The sequence below is a fragment of the Cherax quadricarinatus genome, chromosome 83 (genome assembly GCF_038502225.1).
Source record: "Cherax quadricarinatus isolate ZL_2023a chromosome 83, ASM3850222v1, whole genome shotgun sequence".
NCBI classification, from domain to species: Eukaryota; Metazoa; Arthropoda; class Malacostraca; order Decapoda; family Parastacidae; genus Cherax; species Cherax quadricarinatus.
In genome coordinates this window covers 20,502,695-20,525,647 of record NC_091374.1, presented here as the reverse complement: position 1 = coordinate 20,525,647, position 22,953 = coordinate 20,502,695, and the positions used below count along the sequence as shown (strand labels likewise).

Below are 22,953 nucleotides of genomic sequence, written 5' to 3'. Positions count from 1 at the left end.
ATTCATTACACAGACATGTATGCACAGGGCTCCTGACCAGCAAAATGTGATCAGTTATGAGGGTGTCTTCACAAAATTCAACTTCAATAACAAAAACATGAAATGGGAGTAAGTAAACCATGTCCTAAATGAAACAAGCTGGGAAGATATCTTAAACAACAAGGATCCGATCATTTGCCTAGAAAAAATTAACTCTGAGGCAATTAAGGTCTGCTCAAGGCACATTCCATTTATGAAAAGAAAGAGAAGATGGAAACTAGATCTTGACGCTCCCTATACAGGTGAAGGTGAAGAATCAATGAGCTGAAGATTGAGACACTTATGCAGCATATGGGAATCTTTATTCAGGAAACGTTTCGCCACACAGTGGCTTCATCAGTCCAATACAAAGAGGAAGGCGTAAGGAGAGGAGGAGAATGAGGTAATCAGTCCCTCAACCTGGATTCGATGTGTTCAGTCCATCACATTCTACAATATTGATGGACTGAACACATCGAATCCAGGTTGAGGGACTGATTACCTCATTCTCCTCCTCTCCTTACGCCTTCCTCTTTGTATTGGACTGATGAAGCCACTGTGTGGCGAAACGTTTCCTGAATAAAGATTCCCATATGCTGCATAAGTGTCTCAATCTTCAACTTGTCGGTTTTTCAAACCATTCATCACAATGAGCTGCTGAGTGGGGCCAATATAACTGAAATACAAAGGGAGGCACTGGTCAGAGAAAGAGCAAATATCGATCTTAAGCTTAAGGAATCTAACAAGAGACAAGAATCTCAGAAAGAACTAAATGCCATAAAGAATAATAAAAACAAAACACAAAATACTTCTTCTCTTATGCCAAATCTAAGGGAAAAACATCTAGTATTGGGACCCCGCTCAGGCGAAATGGGACCTACATAGATGACAGCAAAGAAATGAGTGAGATACTGAAGTCCCAATACGATTCAGCGACAATCTAAATAAATTATTTACGACCGAGACCCAAAATTTGGTCATCTCAAAAATCTCTGATAATATCCTAACACCACAAGACTTTGAAAAGGCAATAAATGACATGTCCATGCACTCTGCCCCAGGCCCAGACTCATGGAACTCCGTGTTCATCAAGAACTGCAAGAATTCCCTATCGTGTGCCTTCAACATTCCATGAACAGGAAGTCTGAACACAAGGGTCGGCCCCCACACAATAAAAACAACAGACATAGCCACACTCCACAAAGGTGGCAGTAAGACAATTACAAAGAACTACAAACCAATAGCACTAACATCCCATATCATAAAAATCTTCGAAAGGGTTCTAAGAAGCAAGATCGCCAACAACCTAGATACTCAACAATTACACAACCAGGCTCTGATCCACCAGGAGGCCTGGTCACAGACCGGGCCGCGGGGGCGTTGACCCCCGGAACTCTCTCCAGGTAAACATGGGTTTAAAGCAGGTCGCTCCTTCCTGTCTCACCTACTGAACCACTATGACAAGGTCCTGGATGCTATGGAGGGTAAACAAAGTGCAGGTGTAGTATACACAGACTTTGCAAAAACCTTCGAGACGTGCGACCATGGTGCAATAAAGCACAAAATTCGTGATAAATGAATAAGAGGAAAAGTTGGTAGATGGATCTATAACTTCCTAGCAAATAGAACACAAAGAATAACAGTAAACAGAGTCAAGTCTGAGATAGCTACAGTGAAAAACAATGTTCCACAAGGCACAGAACTCGCTGCTCCCCTATTCCTCATCCTCATATCTGACATAGAGATGTAAGCCATAACCTCTATTACAACCCAGGAACAAAAAGACCTGTTATCCTGGGAATAAAGGGGAACAAGGAGCAGAACAAACACAGCTGCATGACTCTGAATTATATTTTCCTTCATCAAGTGCGATTATAAGTATTTACAAGTATGTACACTATATATAGTTGGAAATATATGTGCACAACACGGTAAATCAAGAGGCAAAAACACAACCTGGAGATAGAATGGACAACCGTGTTTAACCAGCAGCAGGGTGAAAATGACTAGGGTGAGAATGTGAGCGGTATCCACGTTACCGTCACAATTGCCAGATCCACAATATGATTGGCTGAACCTAGATACTGATCTGACGATGGGGCCCATCATCCGACACTTAGTATCTGGTTCACTGGTTGGGAGGTAGCCTTTAATGAGTGTGTTCACATGCTCCGAATAAAGGTTAGATACTCTTTGCATGCAACACCCTGAGAAGGCTCAGGACTAGGCTTCCACCTCCAATTGGTAAATGTGCTACCATGGCACAATATAATGGGACTGCCACAGGCTGCAACCCATCGTCCCAGATTGCAGAAGTACTGCCCCCACCCCAGACTCACAGGCATCTACCTACAAGGTAAATGAGAGACAGGAGAATAGGAGCAGTACAAGGGGTGATTTTGGCTTTATAGAAAGCTGTTTGACATTCTGATGTCCACTTAAAGGGGACTTTGGGGCTGGTAAGTGAGGTTAGAGGGGCTACAATATCAGAGAAATTATACAAAATCATCTATATAATCCTACCATACCTAGGAAATATTGGAGGGATTTCCTATCATGGGGTATTGGATAATTTTTAATGGGAAGAATTTTACCAAATTTAGGGGCCACTTTGTCACTACCTACTTCATGGCCCAAAAAATTAACAGTAGCCTGGCCAAAAGAAGATTTAGATAAATTAACAGTTAAGTGGAAACTCTGGAATGTCTCAAAGAGAGCCTTAAGCCTAAACATGTGTTGGTCCCAAGTGTCCGACACAACAACAATGTCATCTAGATAAGCTGCTGTGTTTTCAAGCCTTTCAATAGCCTGATGATAAGCTTTTGGAATGAAGCGGGTGAGTTTTTCATGCCGAAGGGGGAAAGGGTATACTGATAATGGCCTCTTGAAATTACGAAGGCAGAGATTTCCTTCGCCTTATCTGCCAATGGTACCTGATAGTAACCTTTAAGGAGGTCCAACTCTGACACAAAAGTAGCCTTACCAACAAAGTCAATTATGTCATCCAGACGTGGCAAAGGGAAAGCATCTGCAATTGTGACCTCATTCACCTTACGGTAGTCTGTACACATTCGGAAACCTCCATCAGCTTTTTTAACAAGGATGCACGGTGAACCCCATGGACTAGACTCCTCCACTAACCCATGCTCTAACAGAAATTCTACCTCTTGCTGAGCAGATCACAGCAAAGAGACTGAATAATCCCTGGATAACTCCAAGCATCCTCAAATCCATTAACACAAAGCACCAATATGAAAAACAGTATAGAATGGGTCAAATACTAGAGAACAGTCTAAACGTTACTCGCCAGCACTTACCAGCCTGATAAGATCTAAAAAATTGTATTATGAACATTTTTTTTTTTTACACAGGGTTTGAAAAGGTTAAGGATCCCTAGTTTTATTGACAAACTATTTACAGGTTAAGGATTCCTAACTTTATTGTCAAGCTAAGAGCTGTTACCTACATCAGCTCATTTGAAAGCATTTTTATTGTTATGAGACATACAAGTAGGGAACAGGATGAAGTTGGAGCCATCTGTGGGCCAGCATTTTCATTTGATCAACTGACGTTATCTCGTTGACATCATTATGCTGTACGAATGTGTTCCATATTCGAGTCATCCTGGGTATATATGATCTCAGATGGAGTGATGTTCTGGAGAAGGGTACACCCAGAGTGAAGTTGCTGCTTTCTGCCCGTCTTGTGGCATAAAAGCTTGTTTCACGCTGTCCTCGAAGTGGATCCAAGTGTGGTACTTTGACAATATTGGCCTTGTACATAACAGTAAGGCCACCCACATCCCTCCTGTGCCAAAGGCTCTGCTGAAATGACAGATCTATCCACGATGGGTCCAGGCGAGAGATGAGACGTCTTGCTCTGTTCTCCACTTTGTCAAGCAGTTGCAGATGAGAGGGGGGGGGGCAGGCAAACCAAAAAAGTGGAGCATACTCAAGGTGTGAGCTTACTTGTGCCTTGTACAGAATCTTGCAACCCCTACTGTCAAGCAGATGCGAGATACGGCGAAGTGCTGTAAGATTCCTGGTTGCCTTGTTTGCTAGATTTACAACATGGTTCTTCATGGTTAGTTTGGAGTCAAATTTCACTCCAAGGATATCAACTTCTTCTCCAGGTGCCAACATCCTCCCATTCACCCTTACTACTACACCAGCATTACCATCATGGTGCCTAGAGACGATCATCATTTGTGTTTTCTCAGGTGCAAATGTTACCTGTCATCTTTTTTCCCAGGCTGATACAGCTCTTTGCTGTATCAGCCTGGTGATTGATGTAGCTTAAAGCAGCTGGTACTTTTTCTCTTGGATAAATAAATGTCAGTGTACAGTCATCTGCATACGCATGTGATTCTGGGATGAGATGAAGAAGGTCGTTGAAGTAGACATTCCATAACAATGGTCCCAGCACGCTTCCTTGTGGAATACTTGCCCCAGTAGGATGTCTTGCTGATTCCGTTCCATTGAGAACTACACTTAGAGATCTACCATGAAGGTAATCACTGAGGAGACATAGCGTAGAGCCTGCAATTCCCAGTGCTTGAAGTTTTGCTAAGAGGCCCTGGTTCCACAACCGGTCGAAAGCACCAGCAATGTCCAGTGCTACCACAGAGCTGACTTTGGATTCATCCAGTGACTGGTGCCACTTAGTGGAGAGGTTTAACAACAGATCAGCAGCAGAGTAACTTTTCCTGAAGCCATATTGACGATCACAAAGTAGTGAGTGGTAGTCAAAAAACTCTGCCATTTGTCTTGAGATTATTGTCTCAAGGATCTTACCAGTGATTGACAGGAGTGACACTGGTCTGCAGTTGCTGATTTCTGCTCTGCTCTTCTTTTTGTGAACAGGGACTACATTTGCCTCTTTCCACAGAGAGGGACATTTACACTGTACTAGGCATTGCTGAAAGATGCGAGTTAGAGGTGCTGCTAGCTGGTCTGCACATCTTCTCAGCAATCTTGGGCTCAACTTGTCTGGGCCCACAGCTTTTCTTGGTCAAGCGATTTCAGAAGGAAATGCACCTCCTCCTGCCTTATTGTCACCACTGACAGTTTTGACACAGTTCTTGCAGCCAGCCAAGGAGGGTCCCTTGCTGGATCAGGAACTTGCATTTTGGTAGCAGTGTTCATCAAAGAGGTCTGCCTTCTCTTGACTACATAACATCAAAAGTAATATGAAAAAAACCTGGAAAACTCTATCTGAAATTCTTGGAACTAAAAAGTTATCCAAAAACAAAACAATCAAACTAACAAAATCAGATGAACCCCTACTCACACCTACTGAAACAGCAGACTCAATGTTTTCTTCTCCACCATAGGAAAAAATCTAACAAACAACATACCAAGCACAAACACCCGTCCACCAGACTACCTCATAGGTACCTACCCAAATACGCTATTCCTAGCTCCAACCAACCCCACTGAAGTTACGTTCATCATAAACACCCTTAAAACATGGCAGGAGACATAAACAACTTGCCTGCTTTTATGTACAAAAAAGCTTCTCAAGTATTGTCACCAATTATTGCAACGCTCTTTAACAAATCCATTGAATCATCTACCTTCCCAAAAATCCTCAAAATAGATAGGATCACTCCGATCCATAAAGGAGGTGACCAAGCTGACTTGAATAACTATAGACCAATATCTAACTTACCACTGCTCTCTAAAATCTTTGAAAAATGAATTCAAAGACGGATCTATTCCTACCTCGTTTCACACAACATATTAAACCCTTACACAAATAACCCGCACATAAAAGTGAGAAGCTTACGACGACGTTTCGGTCCGATTTGGACCATTGACAAAGTCACACTAACCAGAGGTAACGAACGAACGAACGAAAGTTCAGGTAAGATCCCAAATGGGATGAGCGGGGACGACGGGACAGACGAAAAATAGTGCTGGAGAGGAGTGTTCTTAGTTGTAGAAATAGAGCCAGGGCTTAACCCAGCAGCTAAGTCGATTGTGGGACAGACATTGAGAACACACATAGCAGGCTCTTCTGTTGCGACTCCGGTGGGTGAGTGGGGGAAGTGTGGACAGACGATGAACAGTCGTGAGAAGAAGGTCTTGAGTTGTAGATGAAAGAGCCAGGGCTAAACCCAGCTGCGTGGCACTGCGAGGCAGTGTAGAGAGGGCATGAAAGTTAAGACACATGTGCAACATCCGGATATCTTTATTGTAGACGTTTCGCCATCCAGTGGCTTTATCAATACAGATTCTAGGACATAATAGGAAGACAGTAGAACTATTTACAAAAGATGAGGTAATCAGTCCCTCGGCCTTGGAGTTAGTGTTCACAGCATCGTGGTGGAGGAGAATCTGGAGCAAAGGCAAGAAGACTGGCGGTTATATAGGCGTCAGTGGAGAGGGACGGGCAGCAGACGAGGGCAAAGTCACTGGTAGGCGGGATTCCCCAGTGGAAGTAGGTCCTTCCCAAAGAGATGGGTTAGTTGCAGCAGCCGTGAAGAAGGTCTTGTAGATGTCCTCTGAACCAAGATTCCATGATGCAGTGTCTGACAAGTTGTGCAAGAAAGGTATAAAATACCGACAATATGAAAGTTAAGTCACATGTGCAACATCCGGATATCTTTATTGTAGACGTTTCGCCATCCAGTGGCTTTAGGACATAATAGGAAGACAGTAGAACTATTTACAAAAGATGAGGTAATCAGTCCCTCGGCCTTGGAGTTAGTGTTCACAGCATCGTGGTGGAGGAGAATCTGGAGCAAAGGCGAACGAACGAAAGTTCAGGTAAGATCCCAAATGGGATGAGCGGGGAAGACGGGACAGACGAAGAACAGTGCTGGAGAGGAGTGTTCTTAGTCGTAGAAATAGAGCCAGGGCTTAACCCAGCAGCGAGGACCAGAGGTGGAGCAGGACGGCTATATATAGGCAGGAAGAGGTAGTGGTTGTGGTAGTAGTAGTAGTAGTAGTACAAGAATTGTGTATAATACCGACAAGATGAAATTAAGACACATGCACAACACCCGGGCATCCCCAACGTAGACGTTTCGCCATCCAGCCAGCCACTGGATGGCGAAACGTCCACAACAAAGACAACTAGACGCCGCACATGTGTCTTAATTTCATCAGTAGTTGTAGTAGTAGTAGAAGAAGAAGAGGTAGTAGTAGTGGTAGTGGTAGAAGTGGGAAATAAGGAAGACGAGCCAGTCAAATACAAAGGAAGGGGAGCATTGCAAGAGAGCTAGATGCCCACAGAGGGAGAGCAAGCGCACCGAGGTGCGTGAAAGGAGAAGTGGTGAAATAAATGAAGGAACAGAAACACGAGACAGGAGAGAGAAAGACAACCCAGAGGAGAAAAGGAAAGAGGAAAGGGGAAGAGGAAGAAGAAGAAAAAGAAAAAGAAGATTCAGGTTAAGTCACGGGTGTTCTGAAGTTTGAAGCATTTTACAATGTAGTGGGAGAGGAAGGCATCTACAGAGACGAAGCCAGGGCTAAGGTTTATACAAGGAAAGTTGTGTATTAGAGAGGGTTCAACTAGACGGCGACTGTTCGAGTTGGAAGTAGGGAAGACAGTTTTAGCAGAAGACCAGTCAATAGGATGGCTATGATCTCTGACGTGACAGAAAAGAGCATTGTTAGTGTCGGCAAGCCTAACACTATTTTTGTGCTCCCTAAGTCTGTCAGAAAGAGATCGACCAGTTTCTCCGAAGTATTGAAGAGGACAGGAGGAGCAAGAAATAGAGTAGACACCAGGAACATCTGTAGAGGGAGGAGAGGTATGAATGAGATTAGTGCGAAGAGTGATAGTCTGGCGGAAGGTAAGCTTGATGTCTAAGAGACGGAGAGAATTGTTGAGATTAGAAAGACCGGAAATGTAGGGAAGGCAGAGGATAGAAGAGTTCTCATGAGTAGAGAGTTTGGGAGAGAAGAAATTGCGTTTAGCACGTGAGAGGGCAGAGTCTATGAAATGGGAAGGGTAGCCAAGACGGGAGAACGAATTATGAAGAGTGGAAATTTCTGCTGGAAGGAACTGAGGATCACAGATGCGGAGGGCACGGAGAAAGAGGGAGATAAGAACACTTTTCTTGACAGGGGAAGCATGATAGGAAAAGTAGTGAATGTACATGCCACTGTGCATAGGTTTACGGTAAATAGAAAAGGAAAAACCTGTATCTGAGCGGTGGACATGGACATCAAGGAAAGGAAGCAAGGAATTAGATTCCCATTCAGCTTTAAACTTAATGGAAGGGGCAAGATTATTAAGAGCTTCAAGAAAAGGTTGGAAGAGACTGGAGTCTCTCCATCCCTTAGACATCAATCTTACCTTCCTCCAGACTAACACTCTTCGCACTAATCTCGTTCATACCTCCCCTCCCTCTACAGATGTTCCTGGTGTCTACTCTATTTCTTGCTCCTCCTGTCCTCTTCAATACTTCGGAGAAACTGGTCGATCTCTTTCTGACAGACTTAGGGAGCACAAAAATAGTGTTAGGCTTGCCGACACTAACAATGCTCTTTTCTGTCACGTCAGAGATCATAGCCATCCTATTGACTGGTCTTCTGCTAAAACTGTCTTCCCTACTTCCAACTCGAACAGTCGCCGTCTAGTTGAACCCTTTCTAATACACAACTTTCCTTGTATAAACCTTAGCCCTGGCTTCGTCTCTGTAGATGCCTTCCTCTCCCACTACATTGTAAAATGCTCCAAACTTCAGAATACCCGTGACTTAACCTGAATCTTCTTTTTCTTTTTTTTCTTCTTCCTCTTCCCCTTTCCTCTCTCCTTTTCTCCTCTGGGTTGTCTTTCTCTCTCCTGTCTCGTGTTTCTGTTCCTTCTTTATTTTATTTCACCACTTCCCCTTTCACGCACCTCTGCGCTTGCTCTCCCTCTGTGGGCACCTAGCTCTCTTGCAGTGCTCCCCTTCCTTTGTATTTGACTGGCTCGTCTTCCTTATTTCCCACTTCTACCACTACCACTACTACTACCTCTTCTTCTACTACTACTACAACTACTGATGAAATTAAGACACATGTGCGGCGTCTGGTTGTCTTTGTTGTGGACGTTTCGCCATCCAGCCAGCCACTGGATGGCGAAACGTCTACGTTGGGGATGCCCGGGTGTTGTGCATGTGTCTTAATTTCATCTTGTCGGTATTATATACAATTCTTGTACTACTACTACTACTACTACTACTACTACCACTACCTCTTCCTGCCTATACATAGCCGTCCTGCTCCACCTCTGGTTAGTGTGACTTTGTCAATGGTCCAAGTCGGACCGAAACGTCGTCGTAAGCTTCTCTCTTTTATGTGCGGGTTATTTGTGTATCGTTCCAGTCACGGTATTGTGCCTTTTTTGTTATTTATATTAAACCCTTGTCAGTTTGGATTCAGGAATAATAAAAGCAAAAATGATGCTATCATACACGTACTAGAACTAATATATACTGCACTTGAAAAGAAAGAAGTCCCGCTGGGCATTTTCACTGATTTACGTAAAGCTTTCGATACAGTCGACCATGAGCTGCTATTAATGCGCTATGGTATCAGAGGCCACTCCCTCAACTACCTAAAGTCATACCTTAGTAACAGAAGCCAATATGTGTATACAAATGATGCAAACTCTTCCACCCAACCAATCACAGTAGGAGTCCCACAAGGAAGTGTCCTTGGACCACTCCTCTTTCTCATTTACATCAATGATCTACCGAATGCATCACAGCTACTCAAACCCATATTATTTGCGGATGACACTACATATGTCTTTTCCCACCCAAACACAGTCATACTAGCAAAAACAATCAATGCTAAATTACAGAAAATATCTGCCTGGATGATGACTAACAAACTTACCCTGAACAATGATAAAACCTATTTCATTCAGTTTGGAAACAAAGCTGCAAATGATCCAATTAACATAACGCTAAATGGATCATCAGTCACAAGACTCACAGAGGGAAAATTCCTAGGTATCCACCTTGACAGTAGCCTTAAGTTCCGGACACACATACAACAAATCACCAAGAAAATCTCCAAGACTGTAGGCATACTATCAAAGATAAGGTACTATGTTCCACAGTCAGCTCTCCTGGCACTGTACCATTCATTCATATACCCTTATCTTACATATGGAATTTGTGCATGGGGATCAACAACATCCAATCACCTAAAACCCCTAATAACCCAGCAAAAGGCAGCAGTAAGAATGATAACAAATTCCCACTCCCACCAACATACTCCACCAATTTTCAAAAGTCTTAATCTGCTCACCATTAAGAACATCCATACTTATTCATGTGCCTACTACATACACAGAACAATACACACAAATATAAACCCTCCACTCAAACTTCTCCTCACCAATCTAAAAGGACACATGACCACAACACAAGACACAGATCTCTTTTTGATATACCTCGTGTCCATATCACACTGTGTAAAAACTCTATGCACATAAAGGGCCCCAAAATATGGAATTCATTACCAGAAGATATTAAAGTAACCCAGTCTGAAAATCAATTTAAGTCTCAAAAGCCACTTAATCACCCTAGACTAAATGCTAAATACTCACCTATGTACTCCCACATCATAACTGAAACAATCACATTGAACCTTTTATCCATTGTTGACAGGAATGTAATTGAATCATTGTTTTCACAAAAGCATTTTCGAATATAAATATATCTTTGTATTATACAAATTTTGATTCATTTATAATTAATATTCTACTGTACAACTATGAAATAATTATTATCCTACTGTACAACTATGATATACTCCTTAGTATTAAGTAGACTGCAAGCCAGTAATGTTAAGTTGGCCCCTAATGCCTAGGCATAATAGAGGCTCTCTTTGCATTGCAACTCACTATTGTAAATACAAAATCTTAATGTACTGTTTGCAAAGACATAAAATAAATAAATAAATTAATAAATCTGAGCCTGCTCACCATGATCCTGTGTGGGCACTGGTAACGCCTGGCTGCAGTGCCCGTGGACCATCTTTTTGTAGCCGCTGGCCGCCACCCATAGGTTCTCAGTCACCATGGCATGGGCGGCGGTCTCTGTAGATAGCAAAGATACTGCCACCCGTGCCATGGCGACTGAGAACCTACGGGTGGCGGCCAGCGGCTACAAAAAGATGGTCCGTAGGCGCTGCAGCCAGTCGTCACCAGCGCCCACACAGGATCATGGTGAGCAGGCCCAGATGAGATGCAAGATACGCTGTCAGTGTGGCTCTCTCACCCCCCAGTTTGGTATGGTGAGATGCAAACTCAAGAAATTCACGTTGTGTCTCGGATGCTGGAAAAAGAACAACCTACGTCTCCATAAGTCGTCTCCACCATCTTCCAGTGGGTCGGTGGAGGCACTGTTTCACTATGTGGCTACCGCCGAGATAGGCTCCTGCACGAGTGAGGCTCTGCCTCATCCGACGCTATCTTTAACAGAAGCTGTGGACGGCAAGGCCTACGACATGGCAAAGACACCGTGTCCACTACGGTGGTCAGCCCGTATCTTGGCCGTCACTGACTCCAGTGCACAGACCTGCCTGATTGGGCTGCGGGCCCTCAAGAAGCTGGACTTATGCCAACGGCACCTCACCCGTGTCTCCACACGCATTCTGGCCGCGAATAACACAGAGATAAATGCTCTGGGTGCCGTGTTCCTCACGCTGTCCGGTCGCAACAAACAAGGGGAGCAACTCAAGACATCTGCGGTGGTCTATGTTACGGTCTCCACCAGCCAGTTTTACCTGAGCCGAGTTGCGTTGGATCAGTTGAAGGTTATCGGACCTGACTTTCTAAAAATTTGCACGACAGAAACTGGTGTGTGTGGGAATGTGGCGAGTACATATACCAGCCCCACCATGGCAAAATGCGGGTGCCCACAGCGCACAGCACTGCCTCCCCATCCCTCCAGTCTGCCCATAGCACCATCACCTGAGTCCACGGCTGAGATGAAGACCTGGCTCTTGGAGAGGTATGCTTCGTCGACCTTCAACATATGCCCACACCAGCCACTCTGCGATGATGGGCCCCCCAATGGAGATTCGGGTTGACCCAGGGGTGCAACCAGTGGTGACCAGACGACCCCCAAATGTCCCAGTTCACTGGTAACAGGAAGTGTCAGACCAATTGGATATGGACGTGGCGCTGGGTGTCATAGAGCGAGTGCCTCCAAACACACCTGTGACTTGGCTCCACAGTATGGTCTTGTCACCCAAGTCAGATGGCACACCCTGTTGTATGGTGGATCTGGAACCGCTAAACCGCCACAGTGTGTGGGAGACCCATCACACCGTACCACCCATTAAACAGGCAAAGGCTGTCCCACCTAATACATTCAAGAATGTCACAGACGCATGGAATGGCTTTCACTCCATTGAGACCCGGCCCAAGGATCTCCACAAGACAATATTACTGACAGAGCAAGGCAGGTTCCACTACTGTCTTGCGCTGATGGGCTTCCTTGCATCGCAGGATGCCTACACGCAACGGTATGATGCCATCATAGCTGGTGTACCTAGAAGAACCAAATGTGTCGACGACACCATCATAAAAATCTTTGAAAGGGTCCTAAGAAGCAAGATCACCACCCATCTAGAAACCCAACAGTTACACAACCCAGGGCAACTTGGGTTTAGAACAGGTCGCTCCTGTCTGTCTCAACTATTGGATCACTACGACAAGGTCCTAAATGCACTAGAAGACAAAAAGAATGCAGATGTAATATATACAGACTTTGCAAAAGCCTTCTACAAGTGTGACCATGGCGTAATAGCGCACAAAATGCGTGCTAAAGGAATAACAGGAAAAGTCGGTCGATGGATCTATAATTTCCTCACTAACAGAACACAGAGAGTAGTCGTCAACAGAGTAAAGTCCGAGGCAGCTACGGTGAAAAGCTCTGTTCCACAAGGCACAGTACTCGCTCCCATCTTGTTCCTCATCCTCATATCCGACATAGACAAGGATGTCAGCCACAGCACCGTGTCTTCCTTTGCAGATGACACCCGAATCTGCATGACAGTGTCTTCCATTGCAGACACTTCAAGGCTCCAGGCGGACATCAACCAAATCTTTCAGTGGGCTGCAGAAAACAATATGAAGTTCAACGATGAGAAATTTCAATTACTCAGATATGGTAAACATGAGGAAATTAAATCTTCATCAGAGTACAAAACAAATTCTGGCCACAAAATAGAGCGAAACACCATCGTCAAAGACCTGGGAGTGATCATGTCGGAGGATCTCACCTTCAAGGACCATAACATTGTATCAATCACATCTGCTAGAAAAATGACAGGATGGATAATGAGAACCTTCAAAACTAGGGAGGCCAAGCCCATGATGACACTCTTCAGGTCACTTGTTCTATCTAGGCTGGAATATTGCTGCACACTAACAGCACCTTTCAAGGCAGGTGAAATTGCCGACCTAGAAAATGTACAGAGAACTTTCACGGCGCGCATAACGGAGATAAAACACCTCAATTACTGGGAGCGCTTGAGGTTCCTAAACCTGTATTCCCTGGAACGCAGGAGGGAGAGATACATGATTATATACACTTGGAAAATCCTAGAGGGACTAGTACCGAACTTGCACACGAAAATCACTCACTACGAAAGCAAAAGACTTGGCAGACGATGCACCATCCCCCCAATGAAAAGCAGGGGTGTCACTAGCACGTTAAGAGACCATACAATAAGTGTCAGGGGCCCGAGACTGTTCAACTGCCTCCCAGCACACATAAGGGGGATTACCAACAGACCCCTGGCAGTCTTCAAGCTGGCACTGGACAAGCACCTGGGGTCAGTTCCTGATCAGCCGGGCTGTGGCTCGTACGTTGGTTTGCGTGCAGCCAGCAGCAACAGCTCTGATCAGGCTCTGATCCACCAGGAGGCCTGGTCACAGACCGGGCCGCGGGGGCGTTGACCCCCGGAACTCTCTCCAGGTAAACTCCAGGTATAGGACACGGACTTGAAGGAACATTGGTGGTGAGTGATCAACTATCTGGAGGTCGTAGGCCACAATGGGGTGGTCTTCAATCCAGCTAAGTTCCAGTTTGCCATGACAGAAGTGGAGTTTGCAGGGTTTCAGATAACCAGGTCCGAAATGAGACCCCTACCTAAGTACCTGAATGCCATTGCAATGTTCCCAAGACCAACCAATATCACGGATGTACGGGCTTGGTTCGGCCTTGTTAACCAGGTGTCGCACTATGGCAGGACCACGGACGTGATGTCACCATTCAAGCCACTCCTCAGCCCCAAGGTCAGCTTAAGTAAGTAAGTAAGTAAGTAAGTAAGTAAGTTTATTAAGATGGGATTCAGCCCTGGAAGAGGCGTTCCATCGCTCAAAAGAGGCAATCATCAATGCAATTAAAGCAGGGGTCGAGATATTTGATCCCAGCAAGCTGACGTGCCTCAACCCTGATTGGTCTAGAATGGGGGTGGGTTACTGGCTCCGCCAGAAACATTGCAGCTCTAACCATACTATTCCTGGGTGTTGTGCAGATGGGTGGAAGGTAACACTAGTGGGGTCTCGCTTCTTAAGGGACACTGAGAAGCGGTATGCTGCAATTGAGGGGAAGGCCTTGGCCATCGCAGGGGCACTGGAAGATAGCTGCTTCTTCACCATGGGGTGCCGGGATCTCTTCATAACGATCGACCACAAGCCGCTTCTGAAAATCCTTGGGGATCAAGCACTAGATTACATCACCAATCTGAGGCTCTTCTGACTGAAACAGCGAACCCTAATGTGGCAGTACCGGATCGTGCACGTCCCCGGCAAAACCATCCCAGCAGCAGATGCAACATTGCAGTACCCATCAGCCACAGACCCAAAGTGAAATGTGTGCTCTGTCACCTATCCGGGTCCTGGCGGGCACCCACGATGACCTGGAGACACTCTTCATGGCGGCAGCAAGATCATCAGTGGAGTCTCTCGGCGCGGTCACATGGGAGAGAGTCAAGGAGTGCACCTCCGCAGACCACGACCTCCAGCTGCTCACACCACTAGTTGAGTTCGGGTTTCCACCATCCCGGGATGCCTTACCGGAGGAGCTGCAACCATACTGGCATACCATGACAGGTTATCTCTCACGGATGAAGTCGTCATGATGGGCCACAGGATCGTGATACCACAGGGACTTCGGAATGAGGTCCTACAGATGCTGAGTGCAACTCACCAAAGCAGCAGTCGCATGCATAGTAGGGCAGTAGGTGCCGTCTTTTGGCCATGCATCACCAGAGACATCGAGAGCACACGTTCCAGGTGCCATGCCTGCTGGGGAATGTCACCCTCCCAGCCTCGTATGCCACCTGTACAACCATTTGTACCAAGCAACCCCTTCCAAGCCATTGCTACTGACTTTTGCGTAGTGTGTGGCACTGGGTATCTAGTCATCGTGGACAGGTTCAGTGGCTGGCCACAGATTGTCGTGTCCAAGTCGGGCACCAAGGGCTTCATCATGGCCCTTCTTAATTACTTTGCAACATTCGGTGTTCCCAAAGAACTGAGCACAGACGGAGGCCCGGAGTTCACCGCAAAAGAAACCGAGTCACTTCTGCGACGATGGGGAGTGAGCCATCACCTTTTCATCGGCACACCACCCGCAGTCCAACAGGTGGGCAGAGGTAGCCATCAGATCGATGAGGCACTTACTGACATTGAACATGGATGCAAACGGTAGTCTCAATACAGAGGTGGTGACTGTCGGCTTGCTTCAGTATCAAAATATGCCAGACCCTCAGACCAGTATGTCACCAGCACAAATCATCTTTGACAAGAATCTTCGGCATCTGCTACGCATTGCTCTGGGTACACAGGTATTTGCCAACCCACTGATTCACCCCCTGTGGCGTCAAACATGGGATATGCAAGAAGAGGCCCTCCGGCTAAGATTCGCCAAACAATTCGGTGATCTACAGCACCACACCCAGCAGCTTCCCCCCTTAGTGCCTGGCAATCGAGTGCTTCTGCAAAATCAAACTGGGAATCACAGCACAAGATGGGACAGGACTGGTGTGGTGGTGGAATCGAAGCCGAATGACCAGTACTTAGTCAAAGTAGATGGCTCGGGATGGATTACTTTGCACAATCAGTGGTTCCTGCGCCACATTCAGGGGCTGGCCAACGCCAACCAGCCCTTGCCACCACCACACCCTGTCCCCCCACCTCCTGACACCCTACCCCCGCCAGCATGTAGTGCGGCACAGAGCAGTGAGCGGTCTCAGGCACCCAGTGGCAACATAGCGACCACACCCACACAGTCGCACAAGACAGAGACAACCCTGGAACCACCCATGGAGCACACAGACCAGGCACTCCCACAGGCACAAGAGCCAGCACCCAGCCAGACCGTCGCACAACACACTCCCATATTGCCACCTCCAAGACCATGCAGAGACAGACGTCCGCCAATGTACCTATGGGATTATGTCACAGAGTGATGAGTTTCCCACTGGAAACTGGGGGGGGATGTGGGATGGAGATGGGGTGACACAGAGTGAGTTAAATTCGGCGGGTTGGCGGCGCCGTTGTGCCGCTTATAGGTGAGGCAGAGAAACGTGAGTGTAAACAAAGAGGGCGTGAGGCCGATGGAACACATATTACCTCCCTAATACGCTTAATAGTTAATAGTCACGTATTCGGCCGTCCATACTGTGCCAGTCAATTTATCAGGGCTAGGAGGTACAACGTGTACTCACAACGTCAGGTTGTGCATCCTAATTTGTGTGTTTTGCCTCTTTGCAGCTAGGAGCATTCATTATGTTGTACCTGAATAAAGGATTACCAACACACACCCGAATGTCTCTTTGACCAGTAAGGATCACCTTGAAGGGGACGGCGGTGGCCTAGCTCTTCTTGTGTGCAACCGGCTCCAGAGTACGACCCTCTCCCTACAAGCCTATGAGAGTGGGGTGTTGGAAACTCTGGCTGTGAGAGTTGCCTTGTGCACTCATTGGTGTAACATACTCCTGATTTACAATCCGAGCAGGTCGGTAACACAGAGTGAGTTTACCTATTACTTTGGGCAACTCTGTGATAGGGGATTTTAATGCTAGGCATCATTATTGGGAGCCATCCATTTCTTTGGGATCAGTAAATCCCACCAGTAGGGCCTTGTTCCAAGCCCTCCTCGCATCTCGCCTTTCATTGCTCACACCACCAGGTTTGGAGACTAGAGTGGATCCTTATACAGGGCGAACTTCCACCCTGGACCTCGTTCTTGGGTGTGGGTGTTTCACTACAGCCGTTGTTACTGTAGGACCCTTCATGGGGAGTGATCATCTTCCAGTCCTTGCATCTACCAATGGAGCTTTAGCAGTGCTAGTGACGGTAGCTTGTTCATGATGAAAAACAACCCAGACCGGTTGCAGAAACTATAGTCGTGCTCTCTCTGATTATAGTCTGTCTCAGGACTCCTTGCTGGACGATACTGTCACGTCCCTTCAAGGGGCCATGCTTGAGGCAGGCTCGCATTCATTCTGTCTCTCCGGGAGCCTCTCCCATTCACACCCCCAGGTTCCATGGTGGAATGATTGTGCCTCCGAGCAGTGAAGGCGCGTTGGATGGTATGGGCACGGTGGTTACACCAACCCTCCCAGGCTCTGCAGCTGGCTTACCGAAAGGCTGATGCTCTTTGTCGGAGAATCCTTCTCCAAGCGAAACATGCATCTTGGGCTTTATTCTGTTCTTCTCTTTCTTTTTGCACCTCTGCAAGTCAGGCATGGAGTTTCTCCCACTCTATGCTGGGATCACAATCTGTAAGTTCTTTTCCCTTATTGGGGGAAGGTGCAGCCCCACTCTTACCCCGGGACAAAGCTGAGTTATTTGCAAGTTTCTTCAGTCCTATGTTTGCTCTTTCTCCTCCTCTATCCTTTAAGGTGATCAAATGGGGTCCTCTGCCCCCTGCCATACCCGAGGTTGACTGCCAGTTACTGGCATCTCCCTTTGGCTCCCATGAATTGCAGCGGGCACTCTCCCAGCTCTTCTCCAGGGGAGGATAACATACCATATTCATTCTTACTGCATCTCCCCCCCCCCCTCTTGTACAGATGCTATGCTGGAGGATACCCAACCGGGCTCTTACCAGCCCATCGCCTTACTGCCCTGCTTGGGTGAAGTGTTGGAAAGACTGGTGGCTACCCATCTTTCATGGTGGACTGAGGAACATGGCCTACTGCCTGAAAACCAGAGTGGGTTCCATGAAGGTCGATCCACCCTCGACCCTCTGCTTCAATTTGCACAGTTCGTGCACACTTTGTTTGAAAGCCGGGAGTTCCCTCTGGCTGCCTTTTTGGATCTGTGTGGGGCGTTTGATTCTGCATTTCACACGGTGATTCTTTTTAAGCTGGCCAGCATGGGAATGGCAGTAGCCCCCTTCCATTGGATGTGCAATTTTTTGCAAGGGAGGACCTTTCATGTTGTGGTAGATGGCGCAATGTCCTCACCCCATCCTATATAGTACCCCAGGGATCTGTTCTTAGCCCATTCCTTTTCTATAACAATCGGTGCCATTTACCGGATACCTCACACAAACATCCCAAATTTCAGTGAGAAATTAAAGTCACTAATAACAAACAGACAAATGAATAAGCACCACCTTCTCTTAGCTGGAGACTTCAACATCAACCTTGGCTTACTAGATGATCAGCCTGTAACTGATTTTATCAACAATATGAACAACACACTTCTCATACCAACAATAACTAAACCAACCAGGCTCACTGAGACAAGTGCAACCATAATAGACCACATATGGACCAATATACTAGCCCCCCTTAAATCAGGGATAATCACAGATAGCACTACAGACCACTACCCTACCTTCCTCCTGACAAACATTAGTAAACCACCACTTGAATACAACAAAGTCTCATTTAGACTCCATGACGAGGCCTCAATAAGGAAGTTCACAGCTGACCTAGAGACTGTTGACTGGCTTACAGAATTCTCCAAGGCCAATGGTATTGATGACTGGACAGACATTTTTCTTAACAAATTACTTAGACTATACAACAAACATTGTCCTATAAAAACGAAACAGATCACAAACAAACGGCTTGGTTGCCCATTGCCAACCAGCACCATTCTGAAATCCATTGACAAGAAACATCAATATGAAAAGCAATATAGACAGGGCTTAATACATAAAGATATTCTTAAACACTATTCATCAGTTCTCACCAAAGTAATAAAGAAAGCCAAACAACTATACTACTCCAGTAGATTCACAGACACTAGAGAAGATATAAAAAAGACCTGGAAAACACACTCTCAGATTCTAGGGACCCACAAACTGAAAAAAACAAGAATATTGTCCTAACTATACCTAATGAAACACCACTACATCCCACTGACACCATAGGATCTAATCTCGCCAATAAAATCCCACATACCAATGCCCATGCCGGGGACTACCTAGATGGGAATTTCCCAAATTCCTTCTATCTTGCACCAACTGAGCCCACAGAAGTCACCAAGATTATAAAGTCACTTAAAAATAACTCAGGAAATCTGTCTCATGTCCCACCATTACTGTACAAGCGAGTGGCCCATGTCCTTTCGAATGCTATTTCATTACTTTTTAACAAGTCACTAGAAACTAGCACCTTCCCGAAACTACTCAAGATGGCAAGGGTTACACCAATACATAAAGGTGGTGACCCTACAGACTTAAACAACCATAGGCCAATATCAAACTTACCATTGCTATCCAAAATCTTTGAGAAACTCGTGCACAGGAGACTATATTAATTTATAACGGCACAAAACATACTCAACCCCTGCCAATTTGGATTCAGGAAAAATAAAAGCACTAATGATGCAATCATAAAAATGCTAGATCTGCTTTACACAGCATTAGAAAATAAGGAATATCCATTAGGAATTTTTATTGACCTAAGAAAAGCTTTTGACACAGTAGACCACGACATCCTACTCCACAAACTTGACCATTACGGTATAAGAGGCCATGCGCTTGCTTATTTCAAATCTTACCTTACTAATAGGTATCAGTATGTCACCATTAAAGACACAGCATCAACAACACGGCCACTTGATACTGGAGTTCCGCAGGGAAGTGTCCTTGGTCCCCTGCTCTTCCTCATATACATCAATGATCTTCCAAATGTATCCCAACACCTGAAACCCATTCTCTTTGCTGACGACACGACTTATGACATCTCTCACCCTAATCTTGCCACCCTCAACACCATTGTTAACGAGGAGCTGATCAAAATATCGACTTGGATGACAGCCAATAAACTTACGCTTAACACTGACAAAACCTACTATATTACGTTTTGTAGCAGAGCAGGAGATGCACAAATTAACATTAAGATCGACACCACTCTAATTACCAGACATAATGAGGGCAAATTCCTGGGCCTATACCCTTACAACAACCTGAATTTCAGCACCCATATCCAACACATAACCAAAAAAGTATCCAAAACGGTTGGGATCCTCTCCAAGATACGATACTACGTGCCGCAAAATGCCCTTCTCACACTATACCACTCATTTATCCATGCCTCATCTATGCTATTTGTGCTTGGGGATCAACTGCAGCAACACACCTAAAGCCAATAATAACCCAACAAAAAGCTGCAGTAAGAATAATCACTAAATCCCATCCCTGGCAACACCCCCCCCCCCATTCTTCATAGATCTAAACCTACTCCCTGTTCAGTACATCCACACTTACTACTGTGCAATCTACATCTACAGGACCTTAAACTCCAATATCAACCTTGACCTAAAATGCTTTCTTGATAGTTGTGACAGAACCCACAGGCATAACACCAGACACAAACATCTCTACGACATTCCCTGTGTCCGACTAAACCTTTACAAAAATTCAATGTATGTCAAAGGCCCTAAAATCTGGAACGCCCTACCTGAGAACTCTAGAACTGCAGACACATTCATCACCTTCAAAACTACCATTAGAAAACATCTTATCTCCCTGATACACCCCATCAACTAACTACACGAATACCACCTGGTGGTTCACACTTACATTCACTCACCCATTTGACCATAAACAGAAATATTAATCTCAATCTTAAAATAATGAATCCTATGATACTCCAATACTGAAACTATGTACTGTGCCAAAACAAAAGCATTCACATTGCTAAACTCGCAAACTAGTATTTAGTCACTTAGCCATAATACCAACTTACCTCATAATTTGTAATATTTTAAAATTAAGAATTAAACTAAGTCTGCCCGAAATGCCTAGCTATGCTAGGTGTTCTAGTGGTACACTCTGTAATCATTATTTAACTACATGTAAACCACACAATATCCAAATTCTGTAAACTCAGCATTGTAATCCTTACAGAGAATAAACTTTGAATTGAATTGAATTGAATTATGTGCAGTGCCAGGACTTTACTGGCAACACAGGAAAGGATTCAGCATGCTCTGCAATGCATAATAGCATGGGCTGCCACCTGGGGTTTGGAGGTTAGTGACACTAAGTCCAGGCTCTTATGCTTTACTAGACGCCATCTCACTACTCTTCCATCAGTTTCATTGGGTCCAACACTAATCCTGTTGGTTTTCTCTCATCGATGGATGGGAGTCACCTTGGATGTACCACTCTTGACATGGAAGAAGCACATAACGGCCCTCCACCTCTCACGTGCATGCCGCACTGCACCTATGTGCCGGGTCTCTGGCACCAAGTGGGGGCGGATCGAGACCTTCTCTTTAGGTTCTATACAGCTATGGTTTGCAGCAAGCTTGCTTATGCAAGTGTGGTGTATGGCTCGGCCTCTTCCTCCTCTCTTCACCGCCTAGACCTTCTCCAGAATTCGGCCATCTGCAGTATGCTGGGGGCATTCCCCTCCACCCCCATAGCAGCCTTGGAGGCAGAGTCTAGGATAGTCCATATCTTGTCTGTGAGAACACTGAGGGACTGTTCACGAGTCATCATATGGCTTCTCTGCCGTGTACTCACCCTTCCACCTCTCCACAGATGTGGGAGACAGCCTCTGTCCCCCCACGTTTGGTTCAGCCTTCCTTTGTGGACAGGCCTGGCGTTCCCTGGCCCACCTTACACTTCCTGCACTTGTGATGACTCCCTCCCCTCTCCACTCTCCAATCCCCCCCTGGATGGACCTGACAGGATACATCCACCTGGGTTGGCATTACAGGAACAGGGAACCCCCTCAGTTAGCTGCATTTCTCTTTGAAGAGTTTTGTTCTGCAACGTATGGCACTTCATTTTCCATCTATATGGTCGGCTCAGCATGGACCTCCCCCCCTTCCACATCTTCTGCGGCCTTCTTTGCTAATCTCTCCCTGTGTCAAACCTGGCAGTTAGACCCTGCTCACTCCGTTCTGGTAAGGGGAGCTCTTCACCATTCACCAGGCTCTGGTTTTTGTCCTAGCTCACCTTCCCCCACAGCCATTCGTTCTCTTCTCTGATTCCCAATCCTCCCTGGCACTTTTGTGCTCTGCCCATCCACGGTCATTACGCATCCTCGTCCATCGGACACAATCTTTTCTGCATTTCTTGTGGAGCCCAGGTTAGAGCATCTCCCTTCAGTGGGTACCCGCCCATGTTGGCATCTGGGACAATGAAGTGGTGGATCGAGCAGCTTCCCTCGCGCGCACACTTCCTACCATTACCCCTCTCGCACTGGGCCACAGTGATTTCACAAGGACTGTTTTGAAGGGAATCTGCCATTTGTGGCAGGAGGGCCTGGCACACTCCCTCTCTTCTTTGGCATTGGGCTCTGTCCGATCTTTTAATGGTCCCTGCCCTTGGGCTTGCCATCCCAACCGCTTAGTGGATGTTGCGCTGACTTGCCTTCGAATCGGGCACTCACGACTGGCGGCTCATCTGTACCGCCTTCAGATGATGGACTCTCCGTACTGCCCATGGTGTCCCTCACAGCCTGAGATGGTGGAATACTTTCTGCTGTGGTG

General features: G+C 46.0%; 1 protein-coding gene across 1 annotated transcript in view; it reads left to right on the top strand.

Moving 5' to 3' along the window:
- The window catches only part of LOC138855166 (senecionine N-oxygenase-like), a 229,085-nt gene that overhangs the window by 19,742 nt on the left and 186,390 nt on the right, over nucleotides 1-22,953 (top strand). The gene's annotated exons all lie outside the window — the stretch shown is intronic.